We start from the raw sequence: 24,168 nt of genomic DNA on the forward strand, positions 1-24,168 counted from the left end.
AAAATCCTACCTGGAATACAACTCAGCCCAGATCAAGATCAATCCGTGATATTTCCAGGATGGAAGAGTAACGGTATAATCAATTGCAGGATTTCTCTGGTGGTCCCGTGGTTAAGAGCCCACCTGCCAATGCAGGGGACATGGGTTCCATCTCCGGTCCAGGAAGATCCCACATGCGCGGAGCAGCTAAGCCTATGTGCCAAAACTACTGAGCCTGCGCCCCCTAGAGCCGGTGCTCTGAAACAAGAGAAACTCTCCCGCTCACCACAAATGGAGAGTAAGCCCCGCTTGGCGCAACTAGAGAAAAGCCCAGCGGTGCAGTCAAAAGTAAATTAATTTAAAAACTCACATTGGGCGCATCTGCTGCAATAAAGCTAATTCGAGTTAAGTTCTTAGCAGTCCACTGTCATCTACCACGATCCATCCAATTTTTACTAGAACCAGACTGGCAAATTCACTGCTATGTTTGGACCATGCTCCACCCCACATCCCTTATGTATTCAAGGGAGGGATTAAGCTCTTTCATTACCCTTGAGATATAAAATTGTTTTAATTTTCTATCCTCGCTAAGGTTCAAAGGCTATTTCATGGGCTTCCCCTTGGCCTATATTATTACCAAGCTTTTATTGCACAGGTCAAACAAATGTGAGGTTCCAGCAATTGTTAAACATGGCCATTCCAGTGACACATTTGGAAACTGGGGAAATAATCACAGGGGGCATGTGTGGACACAGAGAATCCACTGAGACATGGGTGGACCGGAGACAGGCCACAAACCATTTCCTGGTCCTCACATGCCTCTCTTATAATGGGAGTCCATGACGGTGCTTTGGTTCCCTAAGAATCAGTGTCAAATTGGACTCTGTGTCTAATAAGCCTAGCAAAGATCTGGGCATTTTCTTTCTTCAGTGTATTGTGGTCACTGATTCCTTTAGTGAAGGACTTGGGGAGTTACTAATGTACCACACCTGCTGTAGTGTTATAGAAACTACGGGGGCCTTTAATTAATGGATTCTGGGTCTGAGATCTGGCTCAGATCTGGAAACTGGTCAGGGAATCATAACTTTCTATTGAGGTCGTTTATCTCTGCCTTCAGCTTTTTTGTCATTCTTCTACTGGTTCAAATATTAGGCAACACTCCTGTAAGCTGCCCTTCCATCTTGCCCCAAGGAGTATAATGATCTGTCACCCATTTCCAAAATTCCTCACAGTCAGAATTTCTCTGGTCTCAGTTCTGACAATGATGGCTATTTTGACAATTCTGCTCTCTTTGTTTCGTACTTGCTGTCACCTGTCCTCTGGCTTTCTGGGATCTTATTATCCCCATTAATGCTAAGGAGACATTAATGCTAAGTTCTGTGATGTTATCTCCTGGGGTCCACCCCAGCTCGCCAAGGACAGACACAATGAGCTTGATACTCCCCTTACCCATGCATTCCTTATTGCCTGATAAACAGTATCCTTTGGGTCTCGCCAAGGAAATAGTCACCTGTGTGTTTTCCAGTTCTATAGCGTAGATTCAGACTAGCATGCCCACTTCTCTGAACCTTTTCATCTTTCTTTCTACAAACTGCCATGGCAGTTCTGGCATCTATATTTCATTTAATGGAGCCATCACTTTCATTAGAACAGTTTTCTTTTTGAGATATAATTCACATATATTATTCAATCGTTTAAACTCAGTAGTTTCTATGTTCATAGAGCTAACGCAACAAATACCACACATCAATTTTAGAACATTCTCATCACTCCAAAAACATTTTAAAAGACATTTTCATCACCACACATCCATTATTTCTAAGCAGTCATCCCCATTTCCATCCAGCATTCCCTGAGACCTAGGCAACTACAAATCTACTTTCTGTCTTTATAGATTCACTTATTAAGGACCCATTGTTGTTCAGTCACCAAGTCGTGTCTGCCTCTTCTAGGAAATGGACCCGTTAGATAAGTGGAATAATACAGTGTCAATCTTTGGTGACTGACTTCTTTCACAAAGCAAAATACTTTCAAAGTTCATCCCCACTGTAGCATGAATCAGTACTTCATTCTTTTTGTGGTCAATATTGCATTATGTGGATATATCACCTTTTATTTATTCATTCATTCCTGTGTTCATAGACATTTAGGTTCTTTCTGTGTTTTGGTTATTATGAATCATGTGGCTTGGACTGTATGTTCCAAACTTAATAATACACTTTAATAATTATTACTTCATATAATTTGGGGAAGTTTCTATGTTTATGTCTTCAAGGTCACTGATCTTTTCTTCTGCAATGTCAAATCTACCATCACACATCTAACATAATCTACCAATCTACCAATACACGTCCAGTGTATTTTTATCTCAGACATTTTCATCTAGAATTGTAATTGTGATCTTTTAAACATCGTTCATGTCTCTGGTATAACTTTTTGAACATAAGGAGTATATTTATAGTAACTTTTTTTAAAACTGACTGCACTGTGCCACGTATGGGATCTTAGTTCCCTGATGAGGGATCAAACCCGTGCCCCCTGTTTTGGAAGGCAGAGTCTTAAACACTGGACCACCAGGGCAGTCCTATAATAATCTAGAGTAACTTTTATTGTCCCTGTCTGCTAATTCTAACATCCTGGTCTCTGCAGTTCTCAACTCTGTCCCCTTAACTCATGGGGACTGCTGGGCTCTCTTAGGGCTCCTGCCTTCCCACACTGTGTCCTGGAAGCTCTCTCCAGGAAGGAAGCGGGACAACTGCAGGCCTTGCCGCTTTCCTTTTCTTCTTTGTAGAAGTCACAATGCTTGCGCTGCCTGATGTCCAGGGTCTGAATACTGTTGTTTCATATGTTTCTCTGAATTCATCATTGTGTAAGACAAGAGAGTAAATCTGATTCTTAATGCTCCATGATGGCATTTTCAAGCTTGTCATTTTTCTCTTTACACAAAATATCTGGGTTGTTTTATTTTCTATGTTTTATAATTAAAAATATTGAAGTTTTATGTCCTATTGCTTCTTGCAGTTCTCGATCATATTGTCTTTTGCTCACTTGTACTTACACATCTCCTGCTCCCAGCTGTTCCTTTATCTTGCACCATTATTTGTGTAAATTCTTTGACATATAACATAGGTTAAATGTCAAACAAATATATTAGCAATAAATGTGAACAAAAATGAAAATGTGGACTAAGAAGTGGAATATAACAAAATAGATCAGTTTGTCAGAGATGAAAGTGAATGAGGAGGATATTGTCAGTATAAGGAAAAATATACTGGTTGTAGTATTGGGGGAAACAAAATCTCTTTTTTTCTCCTCTTCTTACCAACTCTTATTAATTTATGTTTACTCTTAGAATATTATAGGGTTACAAAGTAAGGAGTAAAGGGAACATTTAATTTAGTAATTGAATATTAGATTCTCTAGATATGGTCTAAATATAAATGATACCAAAAGAGTGAGTGAGTGAAAGTCACTTAGTCATGTCCAACTCTTTGCAACCCCATGGACTATATAGTCCATGGAATTCTCCAGGCCAGAATACTGGAGTGGGGAGCTGTTCCCTTCTCCAGGGGATCTTCCCAACCCAGGGATCAAATCCAGGTCTCCCACATTGCAGGCGGATTCTTCACCAGCTGAGCCACAAAGGAAGCCCACCAAAACATTATATAATATAAAATTAAGTGTGGTGAGTACAAAGCCCACGTTCTCAACCACTCAAAGAAAGCTATCTAAAATATAGACTCCTTTGCTCATCTCTATCTTGAAGTATAGAATTTGGAGGGGGAAGTAAAAGAATTAATGAGTATGTTAAATTTTAATAAGCAGTTAAGCTTTTTCAACTTTGAAATAAATTAGTATTAAAAAAATTTTTTTAATGGAGGATAATTGCTATACAATGTTGTGTTGGTTTCTGCTGTACAACAAGGTAAATCAGCCATAAGTGTATATATATATATATATATATATATATATATATATATATATATCCTCCCTCTTGAACCTCCCTCCCACCCAAAGTAGTGTAAAATTTCTAAAGGGCACTTTTGCAAATCATCTCCACAGTTTAAGTGTGCTTGTATTTTGATGCAGAAATAACTAAATTCCTGGGGCTTTTCTGGCTTCCCAATGGTTAAGACTCTGTTTCCAGTGCAGGGGACATGGGTTCAACCCCTGGCTGAGGAACTAAGATCCCACATGCCAAATGATGCGGCCAGAAAAAAGCAAAAGGAGAAGTAACTAAATTCCTAAAAGGATTTATCCTAAGAAGATAATCACACATGTCTCAGAAATATTAATATGTGTTTAACGATGTTTCCTGACTTGTGGTTTATACAAGCGAAATGGTGGAACTTATCTAAACGCTGTAGTCAGTATAACGATGGTGTGCTCAGCCGTGCTCGACTCTCTGTGACCCCGTGGACTGTAGCCTGCCAGTCTTCTTTGCCCATGGGATTTCTCAGGCAAGAACTCTGGAGTGGGTTGTCACGTCCTTCCCCAGGGAAGATCTGCACCCAGGGATCAAACCCAGGTCTCCCGCATTGCAGGTGGATTCTTTACTGTCTGAGCTCCAAGGAACACTTACTATGTCTCAGGCAATAAGGCCATGTGATTTACATGGTCAAATTTTATCCTAAAAGCAAACCCATGAAGCATCCAATTTGTGATCGTTTTGTGCTGAGAGAGTTTAAGGAGGTGGTGGAGTTGGGGTTGGGATTGAAACCAGGATATCTTCTCTCAGAGACCTTTGTGACCTATTTTCATTAGTTCCCTGTCTGTCAGGTAGCAGGCATGACTCTGCACCCCATGCTAGTGAACTGTTGCAGTATTCCAGAATGTTCTATGATAAGATGCTGCTAGGTCCAGAAGTCAAGAGGACATCAAGTGGCAGTGTGGCTTGACTGCCTGAGCCACACTAAAGTCCATCACCCAGTATATGTTTTGAGGCCTCCAGTGGGTCAGGATCTGCTCGTTTCTGGAAACAGAAGGAAGAGCAAGAGTAAGACCTTGGTGATATGGTGCTTTAACTGTCATTAGGGAAATGAACATTTAGCAGAGATCATAAAAGAAAATAATCAAGAGACCTAATGGATTCCGTATGACTATAATCAATGATATATAAACGATGCAAGAAAGATCTGGCATGTGAGACAAGGCCAGAATTACACACAATAGCATGTATGTGAACAGAGAAGGAGAAAGCACTCTCAGAAATTAGAAATATGATCACAGAAATACACAATTCAATAGAAGAATCAGAAAATTAAGTTGTACTTCCATTTAGTGCTACAAAATGGAGAAGTAATAGCAAGAAGGAAAGAAGAACTATAAGAATTCTGGGTGATCAGCAAGGGATTCCAACACATCAAGAACATAAGTTTCAAAGAGAATGGAAAGTAGCAAATATTTTTAAAATGTCAAGAAAGTTGCTCAGAGTTTGACAGAGAAAAGTTTTTACTTTCAATGGTCCCAACCAAGTTCTCAGTACAGAAGATGAAAACAGATCCACACAAAGATATATCACAGATGAAATTTTGGTGAAAAGAGTGGAAAAGAAGAGCTTGAGCACTTCCCTGGTGGCACCATGGATAAGAACCCACCTGCCAATGCAGGGGACACGGGTCTGAGCCCTGGTCTGGGAAGATTTCACATGCCCAGAGCAACTAAGCCCAGGCACCACAACTCCTGAGCCTGTGTGTCGCAACTAGACAGCCCGCTCGCCCTGCTGCACACCCCAGCTACTGCGCCCACAAGCCTGGAGCCTGTGCTCCAGATCAAGAGGAGCCGCCTCCCGCTCAGGGCAACTAGAGAAAGCCCTTGGACTGCGACGAAGATCCAGCACAACCAAAGGTAAAGTAAATACAATTTTTTTAAAAAGAGGAGACTTTGAAAACTTCAAGAGACAAAAAATAATCTGCTCTGGAGAAGCTAGAAAATGCTGAAGCAATGCTTTCTAAATTCTGAGGAAAATTATTTCCAACACAGAATTCTATACCAAGTCACTATGTGAATAAGTGCTAGTAGCCTGAAGACATTTCTAGATGTGTGTGTGTGTGTGTGTGTGTGTGTGTGTGTTAGTCACTCAGTCATGTCCAACTCTTTGAGACCCCATGGACTGTAGCCCACCAGATCCTCTGGCCATGGAATTCTCCAGGTAAGAATACTGGAGTGGGTTGCCATGCTCTTCTCCAGGGGATTTTTTTTTAGATGTTTATTTTTTTATTTTTTTATTTTTTTTAGTTTTTTAGTTTTTAAATTTTACAATCTTTAATTCTTACATGCATTCCCAAACATGAACCCCCCTCCCACCTCCCCTCCCCATAACATCTTTCTGGGTCATCCCCATGCACCAGCCCCCAAGCATGCTGCATCCTGCGTCAGACATAGACTGGCGATTCAATTCACATGATAGTATACATGTTAGAATGTCATTCTCCCAAATCATCCCACCCTCTCCCTCTCCCTCTGAGTCCAAAAGTCCGTTATACACATCTGTGTCTCTTTCCCTGTCTTGCATACAGGGTCGTCATTGCCATCTTCCTAAATTCCATATATATTTGTTAGTATACTGTATTGGTGTTTTTCTTTCTGGCTTACTTCACTCTGTATAATCGGCTCCAGTTTCATCCATCTCATCAGAACTGATTCAAATGAATTCTTTTTAACGGCTGAGTAATACTCCATTGTGTATATGTACCACAGCTTTCTTATCCATTCATCTGCTGATGGACATCTAGGTTGTTTCCATGTCCTGGCTTTTTTTAGATGTTTAGAGTTTCAATATTTTACTTTACATGTTCCCTTTCTCAGGATACTAACTAGATGGAGTAAAGGGAAAGTGGTTGAGAAAACCAAAGAGAGGAACATGTGAGATCCAGGCAACAGGGAAGCCAGTAGGAAAGAGTGGCAGAGGTCAGCCTGGGATGAGGTGAAGGAGATTCCGAATGTCAGCCACGCCCAGGCGAGCAAGGAACCTATCCCTGTGTGGCAGCACCGAGGGCTGTGGGAAAGTCTGTGCAAAGAGACGAAGTTGGTAGAATATCTATGTGCTTGAATATATTCATAAGTACTTAGGCTGCAGAGGAAAGTTTGGGCGTGATTTCATAATCAATACAACAGAAACTAAGCAAATGAAGGAATAAGACATTTATTAACTCCAGAACAAGGTTTTTAAAAATTCAAGGGAGAACAATGATCATGGTCTACTAAATGCTTAGCTGTGAGTAGCATTTGTTTACACGGTCATAACAATGTAGATACTGAACACTGAGCTAATAAAAATTATAAAACAACTATTTGAAGGACTGTGGTATGTTAAAGAGAGCTAAGTCACTAAAATGATACACATACAAAAACAAAGGAGTATTATGAATGTGCTATTTAGAGGAACAGAAATACCAATAAGAGAAACACACAAAGTTAAAGAGGTTGTCTCTGGCATCAGAAATGGGATGTATGGAAGATTGGGAGGCTTCCCTGGTGGCCTAGATGGTAAAGAATCTGCATGAAATGCAGGAAACCTGGGTTCATTCCCTGGGTCAGGAATATCCTCTAAAGAAGGGAATGGCTACCCACTCCAGTATTCTTGCCTGGACAGTTCCATGGACAGAGGCTGAAAGCCATGGAGTTGCTAAGAGTTGAATACAACTGAGTGACTTTCGCTCACTCACTTATTTCCATTAACAGGCCTTGTAGTGGTATTTATTGTTCAAGATATGTGCATATATGTATCTGATAAAAATAAAAGACAGCACAGTAGGTGAGAGAATGGACTCAAGTATTGTTCTATAAGGAAAGTCCTAGAAATGGGGCGCTGGTTGGAGGGGGATATGGCATCAAGGGGTGGATTTTAATGGGACCATTTTGTTTTCATTTATTTGGTTTCCTTTTGTTTGTTCTAATGAGAGGTATTAATATTACAGCACATTGTATGCAAGAATGAGTGATACAGTAGAGACTAGGAAATTGATTATTGGGGGAAGCAGGGGCCCAATCTTACGCTCAAGCTGAGAGGTGACCTTAGATAGGTGAGGGACCATCCATCATCACTGGTTGGAAGGCAGAGATACAGACACAGAGCTTGGGGCCACTGAGATCTGTGCCCATCAACTTAGAGCTTTGGCACCTGGGCAGCATCAGTTTCTATAATAAACTAGACGAAAATACAACAGAATATTTCCAAGGGTGAAGGCTACAGCTATTTTTAGTATCATTTATTTTCATCATTTTATAAATTTTCTATAGTGAACATACTTTATCATCTATTATAGAATATCTGTATACATTTTAATCAGAATTTTAAAAACTTGGTTTAAGTTTGAAAGGGAAGACAGATGGGTAGAAAAAGTCAGGAACTTGGGGGCGAAGAGCTGGAAGTGGAGGACTGCCATGTGTGGACTCTGGTGCAATAAACTTACAGAGCTGCTTCTCCATTTCCAGGACACTGTTCTCCATGAAGGGCAAGCAGGATCTTTCCCTTCTTTGGGAGGCTAAATCATTTATTACTATCTTGTCAACTCGTTGATGCTTTTAAGAAGATGGTTTTTGAGTTTAACATGGTATTTTTACCTCTTTTCAGTGGAAGGATTTGTCCATAATACTATAGCTCATCTTTTCTAGAAACTGAAAATGGAAGTTCCGTGAAAAGATCTTTGGGGAGTTTCTGGTTTCAGTTCTACAAATAAGCAGCTTGGAAATCACCTTTCTGTCCTTAAGAGAAGTAAAAACCCGAATGAGCTGAAAAATTACCAATTCTTCTAGAATTCATAAAAGAGAGGAAACCGGGCAAACCATTGCCCTCAACATGAAAAAAAAAAAAATTCCCAGAAGTTCCTCAAAGCAAAATTTGAGTTTACTACACACTGGGAACTATTCACATAGCATTTACATTGTATTTACAACCATTTCCATAGCAATTACAGGTATTGAATTACAGGTATTAGAAGTAACCTAGAGATGATTTAAAGTACACAGGAGGATGTGTGCAGGTTGACATCATTTAAAAGGGACTCGAGCGTCCACAGACTTTGGTATCTTTGAGGGCCCTGAAATTAATCCCCTGTGGATGCTAAGGGTCAATGTAGATCAACTGAATAGAATAAGGAGCCTAGAAATAGACCCACATAAATATTGTCAACTGACCCTTGACAAAAGAGCAAGGCAATACAATGGACGAAAGATAACCTCTTTACTAAATGGTGCTGGAACAACTGGACATCTATTTGAAAAAACATCAGTCGCGTACAGACTTACACCCTTCACAGAAATTAACTCAAAATGGAGTATAGACCTAAATGTAAAATGTTAAACTATACAACCCCCAGAAGATGATATAGGAGAGAACCTTGATGAATTCTGGGTATGGTAATGACTTTTTAGATACAACAGCAAAGGCACAATCCATAAAAGAAATAATTGATAAGCTGGGCTTTAACTAAAATGAAAGTGAAGTCGCTCAGTTGTGTCTGACTCTTTGCGACCACATGGACTGTAGCCTATCAGGCTCCTCCCTCCATGGGATTTTCCAGGCAAGAGCGCTGGAGTGGATTGCCATTTCCTTCTCCAGCAGATCTTCCCGACCCAGCAATCAAACCCGGGTTTCCCGCATTGCAGGCAGACGCTTTACCGTCTGAGCCACCAGATACCCCGGATAACTTTACACCAGATAGTTAAAGTCTTCTACAAATGTGAACGAGGATGTGGAGAAAAAGGAACTCTTATGTACCGTTGGTGGGAATACAAAATTAGAGCAGCCATTATGGAAAGCAGTATGGAGATCTCTCAAAAAATTAAAAATGGAACTACCATGTGATCTAGCAATTCTACTTCTGGATGTTTATCTGAAGAAAATGAAAACACTAACTCAAAAAGAGATGTGGCAGTCATGGCGATGGAGAACGTGGGATGTCCAGAACCCTGGGTGGGGCAACTGGGTGAACGAACCCCTGAGTATGAGCCTGGACCACAAGTTTTGCCAGCTGAGCAAGGCCAAGGCTAGAGTACAGAGGAGTGAGCAGCTGCAGGAGGAGGCCGCCGTCTGCCACCAGCTAGGGGAACTCCTGGTGGGATGGCTGTGGCCAGGCTCTGGCCTCCGTCCTGCAGGCCTGCCCCTCGCTCAGCACCGTGTACCTCCAAGCCTGTGCCTTAGGCCCCAGCTTTTCCCTGAACCACCAGGTGGCCCTGTGGCCCTGAGCAGCACCTTCCAAGACGCCCGGTGCCTGAAGACACTGGCTCTGTCCTACAATGGCCTGGGAGCCACTGCCCTCGCCCAGGCCCTGAGCAGCCTGCCGACCCATCGCCTCCTGGACCTGGAGCTAAGCACTGTGGCTGCTAGCAAGAGTGACCCAGGTCTCATGGACCCTGGTCAGCTACCCGATCCAGAAAGATTGCGCCTGGGGTGCCTGAACCTGTCGGCAAGCCACCTGGGCAACGTGGCCTGAAGAGCTCTGAACAGATGTCTCTGCCTCTGCTCCTCACTGGACTCTCACCTGTCTGCCAACCCTGAGATCAGCTGAACTGGCCTGGAGGAGCTCCTGGCTGCCCTCCGGGATTGTTCCTGAGGCCTCAACTTCTTCCACCTGTCAGGTTGTGCTGTCCAGGCCCTTGGGCCTGGGCCTCTGGCACAAGGTTATGGTGCAGCAGCCGTCTCTCCTCTGAGAACCGTGATGCCCTGCCTGCCAGCTGGGCCCCAAAGGGTGCACCCTGGACCAAGGCCCCAAGCTCTTCTTCAGGTGCCTCTGACTGGCCAGTGCCATGCCCCGCCCTCCCCACCCCGTCAAGCCTCTACTAAAGGAAGCCCTTCTGCCTGCACCTCCCTCCTCTGCTGCTGTCTGGAAGGCGAGTGGGAGGCAGAAGGCAAGGTTGTGAAGCCTAGAGCCCTCCTGGAAGTGAGGATGTTACTGAGACAGGTTCATCTGCCCAGTAAGCAGCGAGCCAAAACCACAACATGCCAAGGATTGCAGCAGAGAAAGGATTTAGTCACAAGGTGGCCAAGTGAGGTGACGGAGGACAGATCGAATGTTTTCTTCCCCAAAGGCCAGGGGAATCCCAGGGGGTCCAGTGAGTAGGACTCAGCACTTTCACCTCCAAGGACCCTGGGTTCAATCCCTGGTGGGGGAAATAAGATCCTACAAGATGAATGCTTGTCTTCTCCTCCCCCACCCCATCCCCGAAGCAGGGTGGTCTTAGACATGGGAAAAGGACTTTGAAGGCAAGAAAAAGGTGAGGTAATCTGCTCTTCAGAGCTGCATCTGAATTACTTGCTTCTTCAGGGGACCCATGTTGAAAAATGGTGGTGCATGATGGGGGAAGGGGGCTCTGTTGTCAAAAGGTCATTCATCAGACACCTGTGCAGGGCCAGTTTTAGTATGAAACATGCAAATTTTTGTGTCAACAGTTAAAGCCAGCTTGATCAGTGGGAAGAAAAAAGATGTCCACCCCATGTGCACTGTAGTATTGCTTATCACAATAGTCAAGATATAGAGACAGCCTAAGTGCCCATTGATTGAATGGTTATGAAAATAGAAGAGGAATATTAGTCTGCCATATGAAATAATGGAATCTTGCCATGTGTATCAAAATCTAATGTACAATGGTGGGACGGGCATAACCTTCATACACTTTAAAAAAAATTATCTATTTATTTTTGGTAGTGCTGGGTCTTCATTGCTGTGCACAGGCTTTCTCCAGTAGTGGAGAGCGGGGGCTTCTCACTGTGGTGGCTTCTCTTGTTGCAGAGCACGGGCTCTAGAGCATGTGGTTTCCAGTAGCTGTGGCCAGTGGGCTCGGTTGCTCCGCGGCAGGTGGGATCTTCCCGGAACAGGGATTGAACCATGTTCCCTGCATTGGCAGGCAGATTTTGAACCAGTGGGCCACCAGGGAAGCTTCAGACACATTTAGAAGGGGAGGCACTACTGGTCTGTAGCAATGTTCAAATACAGCCAAAACCAAAATGAAATTTGTCATTCTTTTTCCATCTCTCATTCCCAACCTCCACCCCCAGTAACTGTACCCTCTTCCCATGTTAGGGGAATCCCAGACTTTAAGTGCCCTGGTAGAAGGCAGAGACTACCTCCCTCCATATGAGAGGATACTTGCTTCCCCAACATTCTTGCAAGTGGACACAGTATAAGCCCACAGTGAGGTGACCACATACTGACTCTGGCTCAGGGGGTGGTGACATAAGCTGAAACAGTGAAGAATGCATTTGGCAAAGGTGACATGAATGGCAGTAATGACACCCATTTGCCAAGGGAAGTAATGAAAGCAGTCCCAGCCCGGAATGGGGTCAGTGGTGTGAGTTGTGACATCTGTGCTCAGCTGGGGCCAGAGGGTCCGATGTGGGACCCCATTTAGGAGGATTGTGGATTCTGTTCCTGGCTGGGTAGCTTCAAGCTTATTCTGTGGCTTTTCCAAATGAAATGAGTACACATACACACAATTTTCATTTATGTAACAGAAAAATTTGTATTCTGTTGTTTACACTAAGGAATGAGTGAGAAATCCATTTAGGTAATAGCTTCAAACAGCAGGATTCATTGATTTTCATTATTCTGAGCTTATAACACTTCTTCAGTCTTCCACCTGGCTATGTACCTCAGGGTAGAGAAACCAGTATGCATCTCTAGCCCTTGTCTTCCCAGGAAAGTACAGCTGTTGAAGTGTGGATTTAAGACTCCTCCCCATTCCGAACGCTCTCTGATCACTGACCTCAGTTGTTCCCAATCTGGCTGAGCTCCTGGATTGCCTGTGAGTCCCTGTGATCACAGGTTCTGGTGGGACAAGTTTCTACTGAAGGGAAAAGGACAAAGAAACAGAGAAGATGACCCATCCAACCAGTGACCACTCTGAAGCCCACAAAGGACTCAAAACTCTCTGGAGAGGGCTCATACCTCCTCATATCCTTCTGTGGTCCCACTGAGATCAGACTCAGCACAGCAAACATGTAGATGCTGGAAGATTCTCAGTGGTTCCGTTTGTTTTCCTGTCTCAAACTTTAAGAATCTTTTTCTTTATTAATCCATCAACCCTCATGACATGGATTAGGAAAAACAAATTCACATCCAGATTCTTATTTTCAGTATTTCTCAGCACAACACGAAGTTAAGACAAAGGTAGAAAGGGCCCAGCCCCGCCTCTGCTGAAACAAGGGAGTCCAACAGGGAGCAGAACACAGGTCAGATGGGGAGGGGGCGCGGTGGGCAGGGGTGGGCCAGTCTCCCCACCTCCTCACGTTATGCTAATAGAAGCACAGATGCATTCAGATGCAGCTGCAGAAAGAGGGGTCAGGGGATCTGATGTCACAAAGCAGGACTGAGCATCACTCAGTCCTCGCAAGGCAGCTGTCTCACACTGTGAGAGAAAAGAATCAGGAACCAGTTCAGGTCAGTCATGCAAGGGCGGACATTCTCCACAGACCCCCATATGCCCACATGTCCCACTCAAAGATCCCTGCCGTCCAATGTGTCCCCTCTGCCCCATCCCCCTTTCAATCTATACCCTCCAGGGTCTCACCTTTAGGAACCACGAGAGGCACATCAGAGTCCTGGGCACTGTCACTGCCTTGGGGAGAACAAGACCAGGACGTGGTCAGAACCCACAGGAGAGAAACTAGAGAAGGAACTTCGAGGAGGGTGAGCCCCCCATTGCCTCCTTTCTGGACCCTCACAAGGGTCTCAGGAATCACCCCTTTCATACTTACTTGCAGCCTGGGTGTAGGTCCGTCTTTTTTCACCCGTGAGAAGAAAATATCATGTGAGAGGCCAGGGAGAAGGCTGAGTCATGAGACCCTACAGGAACCCCTAGTTCTGGACCCCAGAGAACTTTCTGGAACTGTGGTCAAAATTCATGCTAGGATCAGGAACACAGAGAAGGGAGCCAGGTAAGGACTGGGCCACCTGCTCTCCTGCAGGTCTGTCCTCATCAAGGACCTCCCTTTGACCTTCAAGTGCTGGAAACCGGGTCCCCAACTGGAATTAGTAAGGTGAAAATTTTCTCTTTCATTTTCATACATGCTTTAGAAAAGCAAAATGTTAGCATCAGCTCCAGACTCCATGCGTGTGAGGAGCATACTTTCCAGGAACCAGGCAGGTAAACTACCTGGGCTTGAAAGCCCCAATGAGACAAGAAAACTCACTCCAGATCACAGCTCCAGCCACCACAGCCACCACGAGGAGAACCAGGCCAACAGTGATGCACATGGTGAGGAAGAGTGTCTGAGGAGGGTCTCTGGAGGCAAGGGAAGAGGCCCTGATCTCAGGCTTGAGTCCTGAACTTGCTGAACTGAGTCCTGAAGGGCTCCTGCTTTATCTTAGAGGATGCTCTCGCCCCATCCCCCTCCTTACGCCATCTCAGGGTGAGGGGCTCCTGAAGCCCCTCGTGCTGCACATGGCACGTGTATCTCTGCTCCTCTCCAGAAGGCACCACCAGGGCTGCCCACTTCTGGAAGGTCCCATCCCCTGAAGGCCTGGTCTCCACAAGCTGCATGTCCTGTGTCTGGTCCTCCCCACTGCACTGCCAGGTCAGTGAGATCTCCTCAGGGTAGAAGCCCAGGGCCCAGCACCTCAGGGTGACCACACGCTTAGAGATGGGGTGATGGGTCACATGTGCCTTTGGAGGGTCTGAGGAAGAATCAGAAAATTCACAGTTTGTGTAACCTCCATGGGGCAGTGAAGCAGCAGCATGTGACCATTCTGAGGAAGGACAGAACAGTGATTTTATCCCCAGCTTTACTGAGGTATACTTTACAAAAATTGTACACATTTAGAGTGTACTACATGTTGCTTTGGTATATATGGACATTGTGAAGGTAATTAACATATTCATCCACTTACCTTATGTGTGTGTCTATTTGACAGGGTTGATGAGAATGATTAAGATCATTTTTAAAGTATACAATACACAATTATTAACTATAGTCACCAGGCTGTACATCAGATCCTGAAGCTTATTATGAGATTTTTTTACCCTCTGAGCTATGGAACATTTAGGAGCATGGTTTTGAAAAAAGCAGCACAAGAGCTAGATAACAGCCTCAAGTCAGAGATCAGGGATGATCTATATTAGTCCTTGGAAATTTCTAGAATGAGAGACTAGGATAGGTGCTCTAAAAATGTGAGGGGGAGAATATAGACTAAAGGTCCTGACTCTGGTGGAGGCTGAATGACTCAGAAAAGCTGGAGTCAGGCCTCCTAAGATGCTCTCAGGGTGAGAAGAGGCCTTGAGAGAGAAAGTCATGGATCACAAGATGGTGGCCAGGGTCAAAGGGCACCGCTGACCAGCTATTTCAGCGTGTCTTTCCCGATCTCCAGGTATCTGTGGAGCGACTCCACGCACTTGCCCTCAAGGTAGATCCTCACTTGCGCCGCATCACCTGCCGCCTCCCACTTGCGCTTGGAGATCCGAACCGCCATGTCCGCCGCGGTCCAGGAGCGCAGGTCCTCGTTCAGGGCGATGTAATCTCTGCCTTCGTAGCGGAACTGGTCATACCCGTGGAGGAGATGCCCGTCCGACCCCACGTAGCAGCCGTACATCAGCTGGAGGGTGTGAGACCCTGACCCACCCCGACCACCCGCGGTGATTAAACCCAAAGTGAAATGAAACCGGGTCAAGCTCCCCCGCCCCGTCTCCTCCCGGGCCGGGGGCCGGGTGTGTTCTGCAGTGTTGGGGTGACCTTCGGACTCGCAGACTCGGGGTGACCCCTCTGGTCCCTGGGGATGGGGGCCGTGACCCGGACCCGGGCCTGCGTTGCTCACCGGCTTTGCTCTTGTTGTAGTAGCCGCGCAGGTTGTTCAGGTTCAGTTGGAAAGTCTGTGCTGCGTCCTTGGCTAATCGCGTCTCCTGATCCCAATACTCCGGCCCCTCCTGCTCCACCCACCGCTCCCGCGGCTCCATCCTTGGATCCCGGGCGTTGCTGTCGAACCGCACGAACTGCGTGTTGTCCACGTAGCCAACAGTGATGAAGCGGGGCTCCCCGAGGCCGGGCCGGGACACAGCAGTATAGAAATACGTCAGCGAGTGGGAGCCTGGAGGCAGGAAGGGGTGAGACCCGACCTGACCTCCTCCCTGCGTGGTCCCCGGTCGAGGTGATGGGGCCGGGAGGGAGGAGGGCGTGTAGGGCCGGGAGATGGAAGCGGTCGAAAACCTGTCCAAACTTAGAAAGGGGTAGAAAAGAGGAGTCGGGAAGCAAGGCAGGGACAGGCCGGGACCCGGGGAGGGTGGGGTCTGGGCAGGGGCGTCAGGGTCACTCCATGTCTGGGGTCCTGACCCCCAGACTCCCTGGCGGTCCCTTTGCCCCTCCACGCAGAGGCCGTTCCCTCCCAACCCCACACTCACCAGCTAGGGTCTTGGTCAGGACCAGGATCCTCGAGAGCAGTTGGAGGAGGGTTCCTGGCCCCATGACTCGCATCCTCTGGGTCTGGGAAGAAGCAGGGTCTGGGCGGGTTGGTGGAGACTTTATAACTGGGATCCAATGATTGGTTTTTCTAGAAACCGTGCACCCAGTGGCAGTGAGATCTGGAGCTGCATCATAATATCCAGGCTGCAGGGCTAAGAGAGAGAAAGCGAAAATCGAGAAGGGGAATCCCCAACATGGAGCGTTCCAGCCCCAGACACCACCCTTGACCCTGAGATCCTGAGCAGCTTGCCCTCCAGGCACCTGGGACTTTGCCCTGATCCCTCCCCTCCAGCCGGGAGCATGGGAGATCCCACCCATGGTAAAGGTCATGAGGAAGAGACCTGAAGGGCAAAGGCCAATCAGGACTCGAGGGACCCCCTGGACCTGCTTGAACATCTTCCCCAAAACCAAAATCTGTCTTACTATTTTCTGCCTTTCACCAAACTCTTCTGACATTAACAGGGGGCTATCCCCAACCACGTTTCTCTAAAGAAAATCAACTTAGAGCTCTAGTAAATAAATCTCCTGGGCATAATGGGAGTGTTTCAATTCAAACCCCTCTGATGGCTCTGTAACTTGCCTGACAGGTTTATCTGGACTTTTACAACTAGGCCTGTGTTTGTTTATAGCCCCCCCAACCGCGAGAAGCATAGGAAGCTTAAAAGATTCTAGGAATATAGAGCCTTTTGAGGAGTTAAAAATCATTAGACTAGAAGTGGTTAAGGGTTTCATTGTTGAGCCAATACGTGCCGCCAAATTTTTATATCTTTCATTGTGTACCTGGGAGTGCATTAATTAATATAGTTGAAATATAAGTAGTGGCCTTGATATTAACAACATGAAACTTTGAGTTAATAAATTCTTTCCTTGTTATAGCCCACTACACCTTTGCCCTATAGGAATGTAACTTTATTTAGTGCTTTCTGAGAGTGGCACCAGACTTTAGAAAGAACAACACTTTTAGGGAGAATACGTTTTCTGGTTGACGGACCCTTATCAGAAAAGGGTCATAAAACACTAATAGGCCTCCTGGCCATAAGTTGATGTAAATCACCTAAGACCTATGTGTACAGATAGGTATACAGAAAGAAAGCCTGGTCTCGATAAGGGTCAGGACTGCTGACTCTGCATTTTTCCATTATTCTCTATGTATAACTTAAGGTATAAAAGCTCCCTTTGAAAATAAAGTTGTGGGCCTCGCCTCACCATCGCTTGGCCTCCTCATGTTGTTCTTTCTTCCTTTCTTTTCCTTTCTCTTCAGGCTAATTCCCTGGAGCGCAGGGGCCCTCTGAGTTCACTTTCCTGCCTGGGCTTCTAAAACCCACTCAAGAAGGTGCCCAAGGTGGGGCACTTTCAGCTATTGAAGAGGGCACCTGCAGCCTATGTGAATAGTGCAAGTCTCGTGCTGGGGCTTTATTGGCTTTCTGTGTAAACCAAGGAATATCAGCCTCTTTCTCTCCTCTATTCACTTAACTGAAAAATTCTTTCTTTATCTCCTTCTATATCTCTAAGTAAATAAATTTCAGTCACTGACGCCATCCCCCTGAAGATACCCTGGATCCAACAGGAGCTGGACCCTGGTACTCTCCTGCTAGGTAGAATGTTGAAGCTACCCAATAATTGCACCCATCTCACATGCTAGTAAAGTAATGCTTAAAATTTTCCAAACCAGGCTTCAACAGAACCTGAATGCTGAAGTTTCAGATGTTCAAGATGGATTTAGAAAAGTCAGAGGAGCCAGAGATCAAAGTGCCATCATCCCCTGGATCATTGAAAAGGCAAGAGAGAAAACATCTACTTCTGCTTTATGGACTATGCCAAAGCCTTTGACTGTGTGGATCAAAACAAACAGTGGAAAATTCTTCCAGAGATGGGAATACCAGATAGCCTGAACTGCCTACTTCAGAAATCTGTATGCAGGTCAATAAGCTACAGTTAGAACTGGACATGGAACAACAGACTGGTTCCAAATTGGGAAAGGAATATGTCAAGGCTGTATACTGTCACCCTGGTCATTTAACTTATATGCAGAGTACATCATGCGAAATGCTGGGCTGGATGAAGCACAAGCTGGAATCAAGATGGCCAAGGAAAATATCAATAACCTCAGATAAGCAAATGACAACCACCCTTATGGCTGAAAGCAAAGAGGAATTAAAGAGTCTCTTGATGAAAGTGAAAAAGGAGAGTGAAAAAGTTGGCTTAAAGCTCAACACTCAGAAAACTAAGATCAAGGCATCTGGTCCCACCACTTCATGGCAAATAAATGGGGAAACAATGGAAATAGTGACAGACTTTATTTTTGGGGTCTCCAAAATCATGCAGATGGTGACTGCAGCCATGAAATGAAAAGACACTTGCTCCTAGGAAGAAAAGCTACAACCAACCTAGACAACATATTAAAAAGCAGAGACATGACTTTGTCAACAGAGGTCCATCTACTCAAAGCTATGGTTTTTCCAGTAGTCATGTGTGGATGTGAGAGTTGGACTGTAAAGAAAGCTGGGTACTGAAGAATTGGTGCTTTTGAAGTGCGGTGTTGGAGAAGACTCTTGAGAGTCCCTTGGACTGCAAGGAGATCAAGCCAGTCAATCTGAAGGGAAATCAGTCCTGAATATTCATTAGAAGGAGTGATGCTGAAGCTGAAGCTCCAATACTTTGGCCACCTGATGGGACAAACTGACTCATTGGAGAAGACCCCTGTGCTGGGCAAGATTGAAGGCAGGAGGAGAAGGGGATGACAGAGGATAAGATGGTTGGATGACATCACTGACTCAATGGACATGACTCTGAATAAGCTCCAGGAGATGGTGATGGACAGGGAGGCCCGGCGTGCTGCAGTCCATGGGGTCACAAAGAATCGGACATGACTGAGCAACTGAACTGAACTGAACTCCCCTCTGAGAGCTCTTTGTCCCATTGTCCCCCTGAGTCCTAGCTCTGGGGCTGTTTGCGATTTTGATTAAAATATCTACGCAATCTTACAAATTTGGGAGGACCCTAAGGATAGTACCACTTCTATGCATAATTTCCATACTACGAATAATACACTTAAAAATTTTTTTGTTTGTTTATTTAGAATAATATTAACAACCCATGTGTTTAATGTGAATAACTATTTCCCAGAATAAACAGGGTGGTGAGAAGCATAGAGCTTTTTACATTTTTTCCAAGTATCTTTCCTGTCTCTTTCGCTAGAAGACCACTGGATTTTCAGGTTTGTGTTTGCATTGAATCTGTTATTTTGAAGGTAGTCTGTGAAAGTGAAAAAGCCCGCACATAGGTAGGAGTAGTATTTTTTAATAATCTTTTCAGATAATTGTGGATGTTCATCTTGGTTACAAAGCTAAAACTGTACAAATGTAGTTTCTCAAAGGTTTTTCCACAGTGGGCCTGAAACAATATCATTGACTATTTTCTCTTGGGTTACATTAAAATACATAAGCCTGTTTTGCTCATTGAACATCTCTTGTACTAATACAAGATTTTTACAAAGTACTGCATTGTTTCACTAAATTATACAGATCTTTCTGCTCATTCATTCTTTCAATAACAGTTGTTTTCCATGAAAAAGGGGGTAGTTCAGAGCACATAGAATTTTTTCTTGGGCCATAGGACTTTGAAATGTAGTAGAAGTGCTTGATGTGTACTTTCTGTGTAATCACAGAAGATAGTTTTAAAATGTGTATTTAAGACTGATGATTAGGAAACATAAACTTTTTTAGTTTATTTTTAAAAATTTATTTTATTGAAGACTATTTGATTTATAATGTTAATTTGTGCTGTACAGCAGAGTAATTCACTTATACATGTGTATGCTGCTGCTGCTGCTGCTAAGTTGCTTCAGTCATGTCCGACTCTGTGCAACCCATAGACGGCAGCCCACCAGGCTCTCCCGTCCCTGGGATTCTCCAGGCAAGAACACTGGAGTGGGTTGCCATTTCCTTCTCCAATGCATGAAAGTGAAAAGTGAAAGTGAAGTTGCTCAGTCGTGTCCAACTCTCAGCGATCCCATGGACCACAGCCCACCAGGCTCCTCCACCCATGGGATTTTCCAGGCAAGAGTACTGGAGTGGGGTGTCATTGCCTTCTCTGATACATGTGTATAGATATATTCTTTTTCGTATTCTTTTCCATTTTGTTTATTAAGGACAGATGAGAATTTTTAATGTGTCATTCTGGATGTTTTAAAGCAAACCTGATTATTAGTTTTCTTATTTCCTACAAGAAAGTTTTGGTGAAAATAATTACTAGTTAAGTTTGCTACCATAGTCTCCATTACTGCTGTTATACATCAAAGCAAATGTCAACAGAGTGAGAAGCCAAATAATATCTGAGTGATGCTATGAAAGTAGCTTTCACCTCAGGGATCTCATGAAAGGGTCTCAGGGACATCAAGCGTTCCACAGACAACACTCTGAGAATTGCTGTTTTGAATGCACAAGGGTGTCTCTCAACTGATCCCTGCCTTCGCCTCCTCTTCATTTTGGAAAATGCTTTTACCTGAGCTGGACTCCCTGCCTCCCCAGACTTAACTGAGGGCCCTGCTCCTGGGCTCCTCAAGGAGAGAACTCACCCCCTAGAAAGTGATGCCAGAGAGTGTTCTCAGTCTGGGAAGGGAGGTGGGGGCAGGTGTTTCCCCTTTGGAAGTGGAAGAGTTTGTACCTGAGGTGCCAGACCCACTCATAACCTAGTTGATTTTGTTACACAGTGGCTTAATATGTATTCATATCCCAGACAGATATCTGACATAGTGTCTAAGAAAAATAATATTGGCCCTTTCAACTCACATGGTTTAGTGCACCTGACTCGAGGCCCACAAATCATGAAGAGCAGTCCACTCCAACAGAACATCCTGTGGTGAAAGAATTGTTCTATGTTTGTGCTGTCCAGTCAGGTAGCCAGTAGCTCCATGAGGCTATTTAGCACCTTAAAGTGACTGTTGTGCTGAGCACTTTTATTTAATTTAAATAGCAACATGTGGCTACTAGCTAGCATAGTAGTCAATGCATATGTAGAATATTGTTAATTAATCTCCTGTCTCTTTCCCCTAAAAGATCCTGTGTGACTCATAGGTTGATGCACGTTAAAATAATCTTAATATTGAAGTTATGGATTTGTCTGTGCAGGTCTTAGATATATCTTTAAATACAGAATGCTCTGAAAGTTTCTTTATTGTGTATTTTAACAGATAGAGTGTTCAGACATTAGCCAAACCATGGTTTATCACCTTAAGGTTGTAAGTGTTCAAAACTGCTCATCACTATATATAATCCTTGATCTCTTGGTGTTTTCCTAAACCTGGTAAACATAAGGAGACAAAGAAGGCTTCATTTAGCCCAAAAGAAAGTGTTTTTTGAACACAACAGATATCAATACTTTGTAAGACTTGTACATACTTGTAAAGTTGTAAAGCAGAACATTAGAATCCAGCACCTTATTACTTTTTACTTACTGCTTCTGCTATACTTTCTTTCCAAATTCAATCAGTTCTGTTTCTCTTCAACCTTGGACCCCTCTCTCCTAGATAAAAATATACATAAATTTTTTACACTTGTGGAATGAAGAGTTTTATGACCCAAAGATTAAAAGCCATCAAAACAGAGAAATCTTTCCTATGTCAATCAGACACTCACAGAATACAAACATATGCCCCTATTCCAATGGAGGACACATAAAAACTTTTGGCAAACAGGTAACATGTCTCAATAATCTTCAGCCAAAGATCATCAGAAGCAAATCTGTTGGCAATCAAGTTGGATTTATCCTGGGTACAGCGAGGAAGATTACACAGTATCAGGGATGATAGATAGTGTCCTTGTAAGGTGTTAGAACATATACAGCCAGGAGTCCCCAAACTCTGAGCTTGGCCCGGTACCTCCTGTCAGATCAGTGCCAACATTAGATTAGAAATAAAGTGTACAATAAATATACTGCTTGAATCATCCTGAAAGCATTCCTCCCACCCCTGGTCCATGGAAAAATTGTCTTCCATGAAATCAGTTCCTGCTGCCAAAAAGTTGAGGACTGCTGATATAGAGAATGTGGGCTTTGATTTTGAGAAGCGTCTATGTGAGACTGGCTCACTCTAGATTGGGTGTGGTCAGGAAGTGGGGGCACTTCTATGCCTGGGCACCTCAGTGAGCCTCTGCTATAGGGAGGGCAGACTAGAGTGAGGATACAGCTGTGACTGGGAGGAAGCAGTGGTCTCTGGGTCAGCACAGGGAGAGGTCTGGTCCACGGTGAGGGGCGCCGGGCTGCCTGGATGGTCTGTGCTTGTACAGAATGCTGTCCTGTTCTTGTTTTGTCTCTCAGTGCCATGCACTCAGATGTCCTTGTCTGATGCTGATCTTCTGTGAGATGACTTATGTCCAATAGGAGAAGAACACAGACGCGTGGTGAGCTCCAGCTCAGCTAGAGGACCAGAATGTACATCCTAGTGTATGAGCTGAGGGCGATCTGTCAAGTGTTTACAAATGTAAGGGATTTTCATGTAATTTTTGAAAGCATTATTTACCAGCACACAAGAGAATTGAAAATATACTCAAGCATATACAAAAATAAAGAATTCATGTTCTTCTCCTCATTCCCCATTCACTCAAGTCCTCTACTCAGAAGCAAATGCAATTAGAAATTTCTCATTTTTCTTTCCAGAAAAGTATACTTTTCATTAATGAATACTGTTAGATCAGTAAAAGAGCTCAGGCCACAGCTTGGGAGAAATTATTGTAAATTCACATATCTGATAAAGGACTTGTTTTAGAATATGCATAGAAGTCTTCAACTCAACAAAATGAAAATAACTAAAAATAAAGTCTGAACAGTCACCTGTTCTAGAAGATATAACAATGGAAATGTATATGAAAAGATGCTAAACATCTTATGTTGTGAGGAAATGTAAATTGCAAAGACAGTAATGTGCATCACACCCGATGGAACATCTGCAGTCCAAGAACTGGTGATGCCAAGGCTGGAGCAGCAGAAGGACGCGAAGCAGCAGAAACCCTCACTCACTGGGGCAGGAAAAGGAAGCGGCGCAGCCACCAGAAATGAGAGTCAGCAGTTTCTAACGAAGCTACACAGAAACTCCCCATGCTGTCCACTGATCAATGTAGTATTTCTCCAACTCATTTGAAAACTTATATTTGCACAAACCTGACTCTGATGCTGGGAGGGATTGGGGGCAGGAGGAGAAGGGGATGACAGAGGATGAGATGGCTGGATGGCATCACCGACTCGATGCACATGAGGTTGGGTGAACTCCGTGAGTTGGTGATGGACAGCGAGGCCTGGTGTGCTGCAATTCATGTGGTTGCAAAGAGTCGGACACGACTGAGTGACTGAACTGAACTGAACTGCACACCAATGTGCCTATCAGAGTGCCCCTTAAGTGTGGGCTGCACATAGTGACTTTCTTCTAAAGATCACAGGGTGAAAAGTGGGAAAGTAAAAATAGAAGTTCACAAAGAACCTGGGAAATGTACCTTAGCCAGGGGATGAAGTGCACTTATTAGTCACACCCCAGTGGACAGTGCATCCCCTTGGTGACTGGAGACTGTCACTCATCTCTGTGGTCCTTTTCCCCAAAACCCTGTGCCCCACTCAGATCGAAAGATGTTCTACTATGTGTCTCAGCAGTACTACCCAAAACATCAAAGTCATCAAGAAGAAGAGAAGTCTGTGTGACTGTCTCAGCCAGAGGAGCCTGAAGGAAACACAATTCAGACTTAATATGTGTCTTTCATGGGATCCTGGATCAGGTTAAAGGAAAACTAATGAAGTCCACATAAATTCTGTAG

The 24,168-nt window shown here is 44.4% G+C and overlaps 1 long non-coding RNA gene and 1 pseudogene across 1 annotated transcript; one reads left to right on the top strand and one right to left on the bottom strand.

Annotated features, from left to right (window-relative positions):
• Nucleotides 1–14,214: 14,214 nt before the first annotated feature.
• Nucleotides 14,215–16,402, bottom strand: LOC114109640 (BOLA class I histocompatibility antigen, alpha chain BL3-7-like; annotated as a pseudogene).
• On the top strand, nucleotides 14,557–21,922 carry LOC132658257 (uncharacterized). Its single transcript, XR_009597620.1, has 2 exons — nucleotides 14,557–16,014; nucleotides 16,462–21,922. It is a non-coding gene; the product is annotated as an uncharacterized LOC132658257 (long non-coding RNA).
• Nucleotides 21,923–24,168: the final 2,246 nt, after the last annotated feature.

Source organism: Ovis aries, chromosome 20, assembly GCF_016772045.2.
Source record: "Ovis aries strain OAR_USU_Benz2616 breed Rambouillet chromosome 20, ARS-UI_Ramb_v3.0, whole genome shotgun sequence".
Classification (NCBI taxonomy): domain Eukaryota; kingdom Metazoa; phylum Chordata; class Mammalia; order Artiodactyla; family Bovidae; genus Ovis; species Ovis aries.